Genomic DNA, 15,656 nt, shown 5'->3' with positions numbered 1-15,656 from the left:
CCACTTCCCTCACATCATCTTGTGAAATTCTACAGAGGCCTGAGGGATAGCCCCGACTTGCCCAATAACCCAAATGTGCAAGAGCCCCGCGACCAAAGAGGGGGGGCCCCTAGCAGGTGTCTCAGGCCACGTCTGTGGGGTTGATCCCAGGGCCCCATGACTTCTTGGTCCCTGAAGCATCTGAGGAGAGGCTCCCCCCGCCCAATAACCGAGCTGGGAGTAGCCCTGAGAACCAGGGTATGACCTGGAGTTGTTTTATGAGTGGGAACCCTGGCAAGCAGGTGAACAAGAAGATGTACAAGCAGGTGTACAAGCATAAACAGGTGTACAAGGTCTGCTGGTAGATATACACGCAGGTGTACAGATAGGTGTACGGGTAGGTGTGCCTGTACAGGCGAATGTACAAACAAACATATAGGTGCTATGACCAAGTGCCTGACCCATCCCCGGGGAGGGGCAGATCCCTGGTCACTGGTCACTGCAGCATTAAGGGAGGGAAGGGAGCAACAGCACAGCGGGTAGGGCGTTTGCCTTGCACGCGGCTGACCTGGGTTCGATTCCTAGCATCCCATATGGTTCCCTGAGCACTGCCAGGAATAATTCCTGAGTGCAGAGCCAGGAGTAACCCCTGAGCATCGCCGGGTGTGACCCCAAAAAAAAAAAAGGAGGGAAGGGAGAAGAAAGGGAATTGAGAAGTAACAGTGCAGTTCAGAATATATTCAAAGCATCCAAAGTATATCCAAAGAATGCTGATGCGGTTCAAAATAAAGCGGGGCTGCAGGGAGGGTCCTGAAATGCTCCCACAGGCCCCTGCGGAGCTGGCAGGGCCACTCTGGTGCCTGGCCAGGCAGCGAAGCTTCTGGAGCCCCGTCAGAAGCTCCGGCTGAGACGAGCGGCCAGACCGGCTCCCGCCTGTCACTGTGGGGCAAGACTGAGACAGGGGCGGCTGCGAGCGTCAAGTTCCTCCTGCTGGTGGCAACTACGCAGACCTCAGCAGAGGAGACGCACAGCCTAGCACGCGCCTGGCTGCCCGGGTTCAGTCCCGGCACCACATGGTTCCCTGAGCACCATCAGAGCCGCCCTGGAGGCCGCTGACCCATCAGGCAGCCCCTGTAACCCCTCCACCATCAGGTGACCCCTGTAACCCCCAAACTATCAGGTGACCCCCGAAACCCCTCCACCATCAGGTGACCCCCGAAACCCCTCCACCATCAGGTGACCCCTGAAGCCCCCACACCATCAGGTGACCCCCGAAACCCAGTGAGGTATTTATCTCCATCCACGTCCCGATGGATCTATCACATCCTCCAGAAAGGCAATGGAGAAAATTATTCACGACTTCTACTCGGATCTCTTTGACAGCCATGTTCACCCACACACATACCAAATTCCGCAGGATGATATGTCGTTCCCAACGTTCTCCCTTCTGAAATCCGACACGACATTTCGCTGGTAAAAACTCGAACAGCACCTGGTCCAGACAAGGTCAGACCCGAACACCTGAAGAATCTGCCACCAGTACTCATCAATAAACTGGCCCGACTCTTCACACGCTATCTATCTGAATGCAAGGTTCTGTCCCAGTGGAAAACCAGTAGGACCGTTCTGTTGTACAAGGGAGACATCCACGACATCGGCAACTATTGCCCAATCTGCCTGCTGTCTGTCATCTACAAGTTGTTCACTCATGTCATCCTGAATAGAATAGGCAGTATACTAGACGAAGGACAACCATGCAAGCAAGCTGGGTTCTGAAGGGGTTTCAGCACGATAGACCATATCCACACAGTGACCAAACTCATTGAAGTTTCGCGAGAGTTCAAGATGCCGCTCTGTCTGACATTCATCGACTTAAAGAAGGCCTTCAATTCTGTTGAGACTCAGGCAGTCATTGAAGCCCTGGCCAAACAGGGCGTTCAAACTCAGTATATCGAAATCCTCCGCTAGCTGTATTGTGGATTCACCACCAGGATCTCACCATTCTACAAGGAAGTGATCATTGATGTAAAGAGAGGGGTGCCGCAGGGTGATACCATTTCATGGAAACTCTTCAGTGTCACCCTTGAGAACATCATGAGATGACTGGAATGGGAAGGAATGGGAGTGAAGATAGACGGTCGGCAATTACACCACCTCCGCTTCGTTGATGACTTCCTTCTCATAACGCCAAACATTAGCCAAGCGGCACAAATGCTGTCCGACTTCGACCACGAGTGAAGAAAGGTTGGATTGCAGCTGAATCTCAACAAGACGATGTTCATTAAAAACGAACTCGTCCCTGAAACTCCATTTCTCTCAATGGAACAAACATCTCCGAATGCAGCAGCTATGTGTACCTGGGTCGAGAAATCAACATGAGGAACGACTTGGTGCTAGAACTGCGCAGGAGGAAGAGAGCAGCATGGAATGCATTCAAGAGCGTCGAAGAGGTGGTTAAGAGAACGAAGAACCTCCCACTCCGGCCACATCTTTTCGATTCCACTGTTCTTCCTGACTAACATATGCCTCAGAGACCTGGGCCCTACACAAACAGGATGAGAATGCTATTAGGGTACCCCAAAGAGGAATCAAAAGAACTATGCTGAGAATATCATGTCTCACTCAAGTGAGAGAAGGAATCCGGAGTTCTGATCTCCATTGACGGTCAAAAATCAGGGATGCTGTCTCGTTTGCCAAGGCATCAAAACTCAGATGGGCCGGTCATGTAATGCGATTCAGAGATGACCACCAGACTATTGCTGTTACCGACTGGATTCCACAGGATGTCAGAAGACCTCGTGACCACCCACAAACTAAGTGGTCAGATTTCTTCGTCAAATCCCTGAATGAATGATTTCAGGCTCCTCCTGTTCCTGGAGCAAGCAGATATCATTGGGCTGCACTAGCTCACGACAGGGACAAATGGAAACATTACTGTTCCCCGTTCAAGCAAATTGAAGATCAACAGGGCTACAAGTGATACAAGTGATACTAAGCAAAGAATTATAAAATGAGTTAATCTCAGATATCAGCCTGATAGCCTGAAGACATAGCATTGTGCCTTCGTAAAAGTCAAAAAACCCAAACGGCTCAAAACAACCCCTTTGGCTTTAATAGTTTCTGAGAAAGGAGAATGACATGGGAAATATGGGAAAATTATTAGTCAACTTATCCTGACGATATTGTTAGTCTGTCCAGTATATAAAAATGAGTGCTATTATTTTGATGACTTTATTTCATGCAGAGCTTTGTCACTGGGTATTACCCTATTCCTGACCTTCAGACAAGTGTGAAATTCTTACTGTTTCATGGTAACCTAGGAATGTTTTAATCTTCTTATGTCTATGATTTCCTGGAGATCAGAATTCTAAAGATGTCTCCTGGTTCATTTCTAATGTGAAGTGAACATTTGCCCAGTGAATATACATTGTAAAAAGTTTAATTGGGAGCATTTTTCAGGCTTTTTGAATATCTATAGAACTAGTCTAATGTATTTGAAACATCTCTACAGAGTAGTTTTATCATGTTAAGTGAGATGATTGGTAACTTGTGTCTAAACTTAGGATATCATGATGTACTAATACAGATGTAACTATTAAGTCAGAAAGATAATGGATGGAGATACCATCAGTGGGAAAAAGGAAAAGAATCCTGTTAAAGCAAAGTTGGTTTTGAAGTGGGGTGAAGAAAGTTACAGGACACAATGAATGTTAAGGAATGTGTAGAAGGTTTGAGGTTGTACTTTAAGGAAAGAAACTGATTAAACTATATTCTTATAAGAAACTCTTTTAATTACATCTGCGGAATCGTTCTAGTACCTTCTTGGTAAGCCCTATGGAAAAGATACTGGACAGATTTTCCGGACTCCTGTTACAGTGCTCTTTGATCATTGAATTCCTCAAAAGTTGCAGAAAATCAAGGGTTTTTCAACATGGGATCAAATGAATTAGGAATGTTAGACTGTACACTGGACTCCTGTAACATTTATCATAGATAATGGGAAGTCAAGGGACAAACGTGATGCTAGGGGGCTGGAGCGATAGCACAGCTGGTAAGGCGTTTGCCTTGTACGCGGCCGACCCGGGTTCGATTCCCAGCGTCCCATATGGTCCCCTGAGCACCGCCAGGGGTCATTCCTGAGTGTAGAGCCAGGAATGACCCCTGAGCATTGCCGGGTGTGACCCAAAAAGCAAAAAAAAAAAAAAAAAGTGATGCTAGACTGTATGCTTTATCACTAGAGATTTTAGCTTCTTTTGACTAGGACCCACAGCAAACGTGTATTACATCACACTGTGAGTAAAGTGAAATGTTTGCTTCTCTCTTCTTTGTACCTTCAGTAGGTTTTTGAGACGCTCCCTGGCACTATGTTCATTTGTTCATTTGCATAAATCCAGATACAAATCTTTCCTCTCTCTCATAGGGTCTACCCCTCATGCAGACAAGAAAATCAATTATGGGACCCAAAAGCGTGGGAGTCCAGACTGCAGCCCTCAGCGCTCTCAGGGCTTTCCAGAGACTCGTGAACACAACTTTAAAACCCCTTAGCTGGGGCTGGAGCGATAGGGAGGGTATTTGCCTTGCACGCGGCTGACCCGGGTTCGATTCCCAGCATCCCATATGATCCCCCAAGCACCAGTGACTCCTGAGTGCAGAGCCAGGAGTAACCCCTATGCAGCACCATATGTGACCCATGAAGAAAAAAAAAACCCTTAGATAATGTCTCTGGTGCTCCCTGGGAGTGCTAGAGCGCTCTCCCCAGCGCACCCCGACTTAGAATTCCAGATGGAGAGGGCCAGGATGAACACATGGACCGGCGGCCTGAGACAGTTTCCCTGGGGATTTATGCCCCACGGGCTGCCCCGGCTGGGGGTGTCTCCATCACTGCCTCTGAGCCCCCGCAGCGCCCCCTCACACACAGAGGGAACCCTCCAGGAAATGAGCGTGGGTGTGATTCCCACGGGGCGGCTGGGCTGCCAGATCTAAGATGTGGCTGCAGTGCTGTGCTGTGGGGGAGAGGCCAAATCTGTGGTGTTGTACACTCACACCTGGGGGGGATTGGGAGACCCTGTGGGTTGCCGGGGATAGAACCTGGGTCAGTCATGTGCAAGTCCAGAGCCATCCCCCCCCCTATTGTAGCTCCAGCCCCGTTTGTGTGTGTTCTCACCCGGCCCCCAGCCGTCAGCCCAGCCCTCTGGGTTCAGCACGGGTTTGGAAAAGAGGAAGATTCTTTTCTCACGGGGCCAGTGAGACAGAAGAGACCGTGCAGATGACACAGAAGTGGGGACAGACCCTGCAGGGGGTTAGGGGGGTGCGGGGTGGAGATCCCACGGCTGAGATTATTGTCCCAATCCTCAAATATCCTCCATGCAGAAGGGCCCCTTCTACAGCCTCACTCACTCGCTGGACACGCGATCAATCCCGGGTGGATCCCCTGACCCGCACAGGGTTTCCCAGCCCCGACAGGAGTCATCCCTGAGCACAGAGCCAGGAGTCAGGCCTGAGCACTGCCAGGGCTGGCTACAAAACTAAATCAAATAAAGGAAATGAAACAAAAGCAGATGGTGCAGGTCAGCTGGGCCCTGGGGTGGGGGTGAGGGGCGAGCACTGAGCACCCACCAAGACAGCCGCGTGTGAGGAGGGAGAGCGAGTGGGCAAGGCAAGAAGTACCGTGGAGAAACCCAGAGGGAGACGCCGAGGGGGCTGGTTCCGGATGAGGCCCTTGGGGAGGAGGGGACACACCACAGACAGACCCCCCAGAGCGTGCAGGGGCCAGAGCACTAATACAGCAGGCAGGGCGCTTGCTTGCACGCAGCCAACATGGGTTTGATCCCTGCAACCCTTCAGCCCTCCAGGAGTGACCCCTGAGCACAGAGCCAGAGTCAGCCCCGAGCACTGTCAGGAACAGCCTCAAAACCTAAAACAAACGAACGAAAAGGAGTGTGCACACAGGGAGGAGAGGCCGGAAGGGGTGGGGGCTCTGATGGGACGCCCCTGTCTCCGTTTGAACCTGGAGCAGGAGCAGGATTGTGGGGCGGGCACGTGACAGGGCCGGGGGACAGCACAGGGACCCCAGAATTGCCTCCTTGTCCCCAGCAGGCCACTCTTCAGTAGAAAACAAGCAATTCAGAGCTCGGGTGTCCTACCCAGCCCTGGGGGTCTCCGAGAAAAGGTTCTGGGTCATGTGGAACTGCACATCCAGCAATCAGGCCCCCCTGGAGTGGGGAGCCCCTGTCCCACACAGACCCGCTTCCCGGCCCCCTCTCATTGGACTATGTCTGACCTCACTTCTCTTCCTCTCTGGGGACGGTGAGGGTGTCCCAAAGTCCAAGGGACGCAGCAGCCCTGGGACCAATATGACTAAATGTAGAAGTCAGGGTGTCTGGGATGGCCCGCCTCCCACACTGACCACAAGGAAGTGACGAGGTGACATAGGGAGGGGCTCCCAGCCGTGTGCACCCAGGGGAGCCACCACCTTCTCTAGAGGCTTCCTGCCCACCAGTAAGACAGCCGGAAGGAGTGGTGGAGGCTTGAGACCGGCCAGAGAAGTGGGGACGCGGGAGCTGTCCCCCACCTCCGCTGGACCCCACACAGCCTGCCGCTGCGGCCCCCTCCCTCCTGCCCAATGAGCCCGTGGGTGCGGGCCCCGTGGCTGCCCTGGGCGCTGCTCCTCATCCACCACCCAGGTGAGTGCTCGGGGGTACGCACAGCCGCAGGGACGGAGTGGCAGAGAAGCTTCCAGAATGCCTCTCATGTCACCACCCGGACACAAGGGCCCAGTGTGAAGAGGCGAGTTGGACTGGCGGGGAAGGAAGCACAGAGTTGGACCTTGGAGATGGTGACCTGAGCCACACACACACTCTCTCTCACACACACACACATACCCACACACATACCACTCACACACACACCACTCATACATACATGCCACCAGACACACATGCCACTTACATACACTCACGTACCAAAGTCACACACAAGAAACTTACACGCATAGACACACACCAGACACACACATCCACCACTCAAACACAACCAGGCACACACACACCACTCGGACACACTCCCCCTGTATCACACCAGAGAGTGGAGGGAGCTGCTCCCGCTGTCCCCAGGCCTGAGGAAGGCCTCGCCCCTGCCTCTGCCAGTCCCAGCCCCCGAGTCCTGGACGGACGGGCACCCAGGTGCCCTGACAACGCCTCCCTCCCCATGCTCCACTGACTGGCAGCCATGCAAGTCATGTTGGAAAAGAAGACGCTTCCTGGGAATGGGGTCTCTGCGCTGGGTGAGGTGATTTCATGACCCAAACTTCGCCCCGCAATAATACCCTTGACACTTCTCTGACGCCCTCTCTGCTGTGGGGTTCAGTATCCTGGGGGACCCGGTATGGGATGTCCTGCCAGTGTCCCAGCTGCGGGGGTGGGGGGCAGGTGGGTGTTTGGAGGCAGTTTTGGGTCCTGCCCTGGTTGGTGCGGGCAGGGAGGGCAGCGGAGAGGAGATTGGGGTCCGAAGCAGGAGACTGCTGGGGTCAGAATCTGCAGCGGAGCCCAGAGAGTCACAGGGGTGTGGCTGATGGGGGCAGTTGGTGTGAGCTGGGAACCCGCGGGGGCCCGTGGTGCCCGGTGCCCTGAGCCGGCTGTGCTTTCCAGGCTGTTTGTCCCTGAGGGGCCCCGGCTCTGTGGATGGCACCGTCGGGGGGTCCCTGAGCGTGCGGTGCACGTAGGAGCAGGAAGACAAAAACAACAGCAAATTCTGGTGCGAATTTCTATGTGTGATACAACGGAGGAAGGTTCTGGAGACGTCAGAGACACAGCGAGAAGCAAGAAGGGGCCGAGTGACCATCAGGGACGACCCAGCAAACCTCACCTTCACCGTGACCTTGGAGAACCTCACGGAAACCGACTCGGGCACGTACTGGTGTGGGGTCTCGCGGCCTGGACTCAAGAGAGATCCCCTGGCCCGGGTCCAGGTGTCCGTGTCCCCAGGTGAGGAGATTCAGGGAGGAGGGGCAGGGGCAGGGCTCAGATCTGAGACTTGAGCAAAGGAGGGGGGGAACTGATGGGTCAGGGGAGCCCCAAGGGTCAGCCCTGCTACCCCATGCTGGGCTTCAGGGCCGGAGGACGCTGGGTGGAGGCGGCAGGACGCGGGTGAGGGCGCTGGGCTCAGATGGTGCCTGAGAAGTGGCTGCGAGCCTGCGGTGTAGACAGAGCTCTTGGGCAGGAGACTGGGGGTGGAAACGGGTTGGGCAGGCTAGAGTCTAGATTGTCGGGTCCCCTCTGTAAGTGCTCTGTGGCCCAGCGGAGTCCGGGGGCCGCCATCCTGTGCCCTCCCGGGTGAGCTGTACAGGGCAGGGGCCGGGACAGACTCAGCCTGTTTATCTTTCCTTTCCCGGCACCAGCGCCAGAGTCAACCCTGCGTATGTACGACACAAGGACCCAGACCTCGGCATGGGCCACCGAAAGGACCTCCGTGCTGTCCACTACGCTGGCCGCAGGGAGCACCCCTCACAATGCCCATGGCCAGGATGGGTCCCAGCCAGCCTCGAGCACTGGGTAAGACATCCTGCAGGTGGCCTTCTCTGGGGGTGACCTGGGGTGGCACTTCCTCCCCTGTCCCCGGACAGTGCCATGCGCATGCGGGTTGGAAGCTGCAATGTCACCTTCTAACCTGGGACACAGCTCACTGGCCCTGCCTGGGCAAAGGCAGGTTTCTGTGGTGCTGGGAAGCAGCAGCATGTGGCGAGACCCCCGCACACTAAATGCCTCACAGGAACATTCTCCTCTGCTCCCAACGCCGGGCACAGTGGTCCCGGCCCATTGCAGTACCACAAAGCCCAGGTCAGAAGTTCAGCCACAGCTGGACCCTGTCCAGGGGCCCCTATATGGTTTCTGCGGCTCTGGTCTGAGCCCCTTCCTGGTAAACTCCCCGTCTGCCGCTGTTGGTTTATTGGGGGCTACACCTTTTGGTCTGGGGGCCAGCAGTGCTCAGGGCACCACCCAGGGTACGGGGAAGAAATGCTGGGTGTCGTGCCCACTCTCAGAGTCATATCAACTCCTGGAAAACCTGACAGAAGCCAACACGGGCACGTACCGCTGTGGGGTCTCGTGGCCTGTATTCAGAAGGATCTCCTAGCCCTTTGGTGCTGTCCCTGTCCCCAGTAGAGCCCCTCAGGACATCTGTCATGAAAAGACATATGTCTGTATGTGTGTGCATGTACATGCATGTTTATCATACACATTGTATGCGTGGTGGAGCATGTCTGTCCCACAAGCACGTATCCACGCAGCCGTTCTAGGACTTTCCTGAGGAACCCGGACTCGCTCTCGGTCTGACCCTTTGCTGAGAGGCGGGAGGGGGAGCAGAATGGGGCAGCCCAAAGTGGGGTGCAGGCCTCAGCCTACTCCTGGGCCCCTTCAGGCCCCCACTCAGGAAGCCGAGACTCGAGCATCCCCAGGGCCAGGTGAGGTCTCCGCATCCCCAGCGTCCTGACACATCCTATATTTATGGGAACCCCTGGGGCCTGCGGAGCCCAGCCCTGCTGTGAGACTGTGGGACTCAGAGCCCCCTGCCCCCTCCCCTGGGCCCCAGCAGATGCTCACCGGTACAAATCAGAGGGTGGGGAAGGGGAGTGGGGCCCTCGTCCCAGAACCTCCATGTGCCCTTGGAGTGTTTTTGAGCCGCTGCTGCTGTGCGTCAAGGGGGACCCCCACAGCCCTGCTGGCAGCCCCTCCCGGTACTCTCCCCCCGCAGAAAAGCAAAGCTGTGCAGAGTTGGAAAATGCTCCCCCAGGAGACTCACTTCCTGTCCATGTCCCTCCAGGTCCCTGCTCGGATACGCCCCCTTCCTGCTCCTCATCCTCCTGAAGGTGCCCCTGCTGCTGGGCGTGCTGGGGGCTGTCCTCTGGGGGAGACGGCGCCCAAGGGGCCTTCAGGGAGTGGCCCCCCAGCAGCCTGGCCTAGGTGTTCCGCATGGTGTCACCGACCCTATCCAGAGACGCAGACAAATGCTCGCTGGGACCAGAGGGGACGTCCGGGCCGCAGCCCTCAGCACTCTCCAGGGCTTTCCAGAGACTCGTGAACACAACGTTAAAACCCTTTAGTCGGGGCTGGAGCGATAGGTAGGGCTTTTGCATTGCACGCGGCTGACCCAGCTTTGATTCCGAGCATCCCATATGGTCCCCCAAGCACCACCAGTAGTGATTCCTGAGTGCAGAGCCAGGAGTGACCCCCGAGCATCACCAGATGAGACCCAAATAGCAAAAGTAAATATATATATATATATATATATATATATATATATATATATAAAACTTTAGCCAAAGTCTCTGGTGCTTCCGGGATGAAGCAGAGAGCTGTCTCCAGGACACCCGACCATGAATTCCGAGGGAGATGCCCAGGCTGAGCACATGAACCCAAGGCAGCTTCTCAAGGGAGCAGGGGCCAAGCAACGAGCTCCTCCAGGCTCAACACACAGGGGCATTTCAGGACACCCACAAGCCCCGGGTGACACGCAGCTGGAACATCTGTGAAAGCAGAAGCTGCTGTGAGAATATGTCCCAGACAAGGCTGGGGGGATGCTGCCCGCCCAGGGGGTCGCTGAGCTCAGGGGACTTCACTTTACCCGTGGGGGTTGGGGGAGGAGCCGTGGAACGATTGAACCTGAGACGTGGTCTGAGACCAAACCTTGGATCACGGATGAACTTTGACCTGTGAGAAATCCCACTTCCTGGCATGGTGTTGGCAGGGGCGGGATTTAGGCTCCCAAAACCCTTCTGGAAACCAGCTTTCCCCCACACTGTGTGCTGTTGTTTGTTTGGGGAACACGCCCATTGGTGCTCAGGGCTTACTCCTGGCTGCGCTCAGGTTTCCCTCCTGGCGGGGCTTGGGGGGCTCCTATAAAGTGTTGGGATCGGTTTGGGCAAGTGCTGGACAAGTGGACTATCCCACCTGCCTATCCCTGTCGCCCTTGAACTTTAGTGAAAATGCCCAGAGCTTCAAATACTCCAAGCAGTGGGACTGAAGGGATAGCCAGTGGGGAGGGCGCTTGCCTTGCACACGGCCAACCCAGGTTCAATCCCCGGTACCCCATATGATCCCTGAGCCCTCTAGAAGTGATCCCTGAGCACAGAGCCAGGACTGAGCACAGAGCCAGGACTGAAGCACAGAGCTTGAGACGGTACCAGTAACGTCTCCATTGTGAGACTTCTTACTGTTTTGGCATATGGAATATGCCATGGGTAGCTTGCCAGGCTCTGCCATGTGGGCGGGAAACTCTAGGTAGCTTACCGGGCTCTCCAAGAGAGACGGAGGATTCGAACCTGGGTCGACCACATGTAAGGCAAATGCCCTACCCGCTGTGCTAATGTAACCAAATATTTTGAACCACCTTATAAATAAAAAAAATTAAAAATAAAGTGGCCCAGGACTGCCTGGGTCTTGGAGCAACTCTGAACCTAAAGGCAGCGCCAACTGAGTCTCACCTCTGACCTGTGCGGCCTCCTCACCACCCTCGTCCCCCCTGCAGAGACACGTCCCTCCTGCCCCAGCCACTGCACTGGGCGTGGCCTCCCACAATTCTCCATGGCGTGCCCGGAAACAAAAGAACTTTCCATTAATTCCTGGACAAAGGGGAATTTGTCCCCTGGGGAAAGGATGCTCCGAGCACTCAGGCAGCAGGAGACCCCCAAGTCTCCAAAATCTCAGTGGGGTGATGATGTTCCCAACTTTCAAGTCTGAGCACCAGGGACGCTGGGGACACGGGACAGGAAGCACTCAGGACACAGGGAGAATTCTTCCTGCTCAGAGAGTAGGTGGGGTCTGCCTCGCAGAGGGCGCCCGCAGAATAGCTGCACCCCTCACACACACAGAGGGAACCCTCCAGGAAATGACCGTGGGTGTGATTCCCACGGGGTGTCTGAGCTGACGGCTCTGGATATGGCTGCAGTGCTATGCTGTGTGGGAGAGGCCAAACCTGTGGTGTTCTGCGCTCACTCCTGGCGTGACTCAGAGGACCATATGGGGGTGCTGGGGATCAAACCTGGGTGGGTTGTGTGCAAGGCCAGTGCCTTCCCCACCGTACTATGGCTCCGGCCCCTTTGCAGGTGTCTTACCCGTCCCCCAGCCGTCAGCCCAGCCCTCTGGGTCCAGCCCGGGTTTGGAAAAGAGGAAGATTCTTTCCCACGTGGTCAGTGAGAGAGAAGAGACTGTGCAGATGACACAGAAGTGGGGACGGGCCCTGCCGGGGGCGGGGGGTTCCTCAGCTGGGCTTGCTGCCCCACACCTCGCAGTTGCTCCACACAGACTATTCTGCAGCCTCACTCACTTGCCAGACACGCGATCAATCCTGGGTGAATCCCCTGTACTCACAGGGTTCCCCCAGTCCAGACAGGAGTGATCACTGAGCACAGAGCCAGGAATCAGCCGTGAGCACTGCCAGGGGTGGCTCTGAAACTAAATAAAGTAAAGGAAATAAAACAAAAGGAAGATGGAAGGATAGCCTTTCAGGGGGGGAGCACTGAGCACCCACCAAGACAGCCGCATGGGTGAGAAGGGCGGGATGGGACCTGGGCCTGGCCGGGGATGACCTTCATATGCCTGGTTGGAGCCAGGCAGGGTCACTGCAATCTTCATGGCAAGGTGGGATTCCTTGACTCATTCACAAATGATTGAGCTCACGCCACCAGGGCCCAGATGAGAGCAGGATGGGGGGTTCAGTTCCCTGCTGCTCACCCTGTGGAACTCATTCTAGGGTTGTGGTGGTCCCAAACACCCACCAGCCCTTTTCCTGGGTCCCTTCTTCCTACCTCTGTGGTCAGGCCCCAGGGGAGACACGGTTGAGCTGGGGACAGTCACAGACTGGGCCTCGGGCTCTGCTTTTCACTCTCAGCCTCCAGCAACCAGAATTATACAGAGACCCGTGGGACCCCCAAGTCTCTATCAGGGACCCCACAGCAGGCCAACCCGGAGAGTAGGAGGCTCGCGTTCCAGCTTATAACTATCTCACAGTGGCTCAATAGATTGAAAAAAAATAAAGAAGAAGAGTAAAAGGCAGGTAAGAAGTCTGAGAAAAGCCACAAGACAGCAAAAGGCAGGAAAGATGTAGCAAGCTAAGAAGGGCAAAGTTTTGCCAACGAACCATGATTTCCTTAAGTCATTGCCCACACTCAGGAAATATGGGAAATTCTATATTGTTAATAAAAGATTCTCCTTTAGGTTGCTTATTAAAACGTCGGAGGAGCTTCCAACTAGGTCGTTGAAATGAGGAGCATCTTATTCACCTCTGTAACACCACGTGGCCTGGATGTAAGCTAGAGCACAGGGAAAGATGGCCAGTGAAGGGCAGTGTGCATTCCCAGACCATCTTGCAGTTCGATTTTTCTGCAGGGAGTAAAAGAAATGGGATTATCAAAGCAGAGGGGGAAGGGAAGTGCAAGATCATAAAATTACTGTTTGTAGTCAGCTCATTGCCTGTCTGTTTGTCCGTTAGAGCCAGGTTTGATGAAATCAGAAGTAGAAATTCTAAATCTGGGCAAGCAGGATCATCATGAGAGGTCAGAGTACACAACCCAGCAATTTGAAAGGTTTAAATGTTTTTTTATTTTTGGCTTTTTAAGTCAGACCTGGCAATGCACAGGGGTTACTCCTGGCTCTGCACTCAGGAATCACTCCTTGCAGTGCTCAGGAGACCATATGGGATGCTGGGGATCGAACCCAGGTCGGCGGCGTGCAAGGTCAACACCCTCCTCGCTGTGCTATTGCTCCAGCCCCGAAAGGTTTTCAATATTTTTGGAACTTCATAGACTGGGTTTAAACAAAGGTTTCTCATCAGAATGTTGAGCCTACAGAGAAATAGAAATTCCCAATCTAGATCGTACTGGAAAAAGTTAAAAGGCTTTGATCCCTGATGTTCTCTCAACTCCAGAGGCTGTATTTAGAAAGGGGCCAGGAGTTGGGGCCGGAGCGATAGCACAGCGGGTAGGGCGTTCGCCTTGCACGCGGCCGCCTGGGTTCGATCCCCGGCATCCCATATGGTCCCCCAAGCACCGCCAGGAGTAATTTCTGAGTGAAAAGCCAGGCGTAACTCCTGAGCATCGCTTGGTGTGACCCAAAAAGAAAAAAAAAAGAAAGGGGCCAGGAGCTAGAACCAAAAGCAGCAGAGAGATAAATGCTTTGTGAGACAGTGCAGAGATAACCTTATTAAGAATTTAGGGTTGCTTTACAAATAACAGAGACATAGAAGCCACCAAAATAAAGTTTTCTCATGTTTTTATAAACATTGGCAGTTCAAGTGTTTATGTTTATATCAAAGTTTGGTAAAAACTAAGGGCCTCTCTCTGTGTCTGAAAGCATGTTTGTATTCTTGTGGAATATTTAAAAGTATCTGGTGTAGAAAGCTCATGATTTTAAATAATTAAGGTACAAGAACTATTGAAATTAAGTCAAAAACAAAAATATTTTCTCGTGTTTTATAACAATTGATGGCTCAAAGGTCTTATGCAGTTATGTCAATATACATGTTTGTGGCTCTCCGCCCAGATGTGACCCGAGCTGCTGCACACGTGCCCCCCCTCCGTTGCTGAATGCCCATGATCCCGGAGGCCAACTAACTACTTTCAGCACCAGCAGCTTCTTGCAGAAATGCCTCTCAACTGTGAAATAAGCTTTGGCCCATGTCGCCTGGGGAGGGGAAAGGTTGTTTTCTCTCAGCCTTTTCTTTCTCTGGTGGAGACGTGATGATCGCCATCTTATAAGGCCCAGGAAACAGAGGTACCAGCTTGCAATGATGCGACTTCTGGTAGAAATTTCTCTGGACTTAGTTACTAAAATAGCAGAAATCCAAAATCATATGCTCTTTATTCTCAGCAATGGAAAACAAATTATCAAATGCTGCCATTTTCAGCAGGTCTGATTTTGGGGAGGGGGAATTCCAAATAATAATAGTGAGTTTTCTGTTGAAATATTGAATGTAATCAAAGTAAAGAGAAAGTAAAGTGAAAATTATCAGCCACACAGGCAGGGGATGGGGATGGGATGGGAGGTATACTGGGGTTCTTGGTGGTGGAACATGTGCACTAGTGAAGGGATGGGTGTTTCATCATTGTATGACTGACACTTTAAGCTTGAAAGCTTTGCAACTTTTCACATGGTGACTCAATAAAAAATTTAAATATATATACATATATGTACATATGTTTTTCTGCATTGGATTAGAATATTTGACCTAGAAAATCTTGTGAGTTGAAATACTTATGATACATGAAAACAGGTTCAAAAATAATGGTTTAGTTTAAAACATGAGTTTCTAGAGTCATAAAATTGGTTGCAGAACTTATCCTACCAGTGTTTTATTTGACCGCTGAAACTTTTGGTACCTAAAATTTATAGAACTACTAAGCAAAGAGTTGGGCAGTCATCTTGGACTTGTAGTTGACGAAGGACAGGAGAGCGTTGTGAATACTTTTCCCGGCTTCTGCTGCACTGGCCAACACTGCTGCTCTTCTCTCTTTGAGGTCTTCCTTTATCGCATCTCTGCACAGCTTTGTGAGCTTGGACGTTAGCTTGTGGTTGCCTGAAGTTCATGCCAAATCTCGTTGATGAATGACCTCAAGAGTTTTTGAAGACAGGCGTCTGTTTGTGGCTTTCTCACTCTCGGCATTCTTCACACAGACATGGAGCTGCTGA

The sequence above is a fragment of the Sorex araneus genome, chromosome 3, assembly GCF_027595985.1.
Source record: "Sorex araneus isolate mSorAra2 chromosome 3, mSorAra2.pri, whole genome shotgun sequence".
In the NCBI taxonomy this organism is placed as follows: Eukaryota; Metazoa; Chordata; class Mammalia; order Eulipotyphla; family Soricidae; genus Sorex; species Sorex araneus.
The sequence above is the reverse complement of the archived record's forward strand: the minus strand, read 5'-3'. Positions refer to the sequence as shown.